Raw genomic sequence first — 537 nt, forward strand, 5'->3', positions numbered from 1 at the left:
CCTTAGGTAAATTGTACCAAAACTTAGATCAGACACCGAACAAAATCAATTTTGAATGTCACTCGTAAACAGACGACTCGAAGACAAAACAAAAATGATAGTTCTTAACCCATATTACCAGCGTCATATCAGTATCATTATCTTTAAAAAAAAATGTTTCGGTTAGAAAATACAATGGAGGTACGATTTAACCGTCGGTACGACTTAGCCAACTCTCCCCTAATAGAGATCCTGGGTTCGATCCCCGACAGAACCGAAAAATTTTCATACACTCGTAGCTCCTTTTGGAAGGCAATGGCAAACCACCGAGTAGTATACTTGCCCAAGAAACCTCCTTACCAAAAATTGTCAGTCGGAATCGATTTAAAATGACCAAAATACGTCCCCCTCGAAACCCTTCCACTTTCATATTTGAAACATTTTTTTATATCATCAAAAATAAGCGAGATATTTTATATATAAGTGGACCACCGTGTATGTATGTGTGTGTGTGTGTGTGTGTGTGTGTGTGTGTGTGTGTGTGTGTGTGTGTGTGTG

General features: G+C 38.5%; 1 protein-coding gene across 2 annotated transcripts in view; it reads right to left on the minus strand.

Annotated features, from left to right (window-relative positions):
- Ddr (discoidin domain-containing receptor 2) overlaps positions 1-537 on the minus strand; it is a 199,333-nt gene that overhangs the window by 5,733 nt on the left and 193,063 nt on the right. The gene's annotated exons all lie outside the window — the stretch shown is intronic.

Source organism: Trachymyrmex cornetzi, unplaced genomic scaffold (genome assembly GCF_001594075.2).
Source record: "Trachymyrmex cornetzi isolate Tcor2-1 unplaced genomic scaffold, Tcor1.1 scaffold9, whole genome shotgun sequence".
In the NCBI taxonomy this organism is placed as follows: Eukaryota; Metazoa; Arthropoda; class Insecta; order Hymenoptera; family Formicidae; genus Trachymyrmex; species Trachymyrmex cornetzi.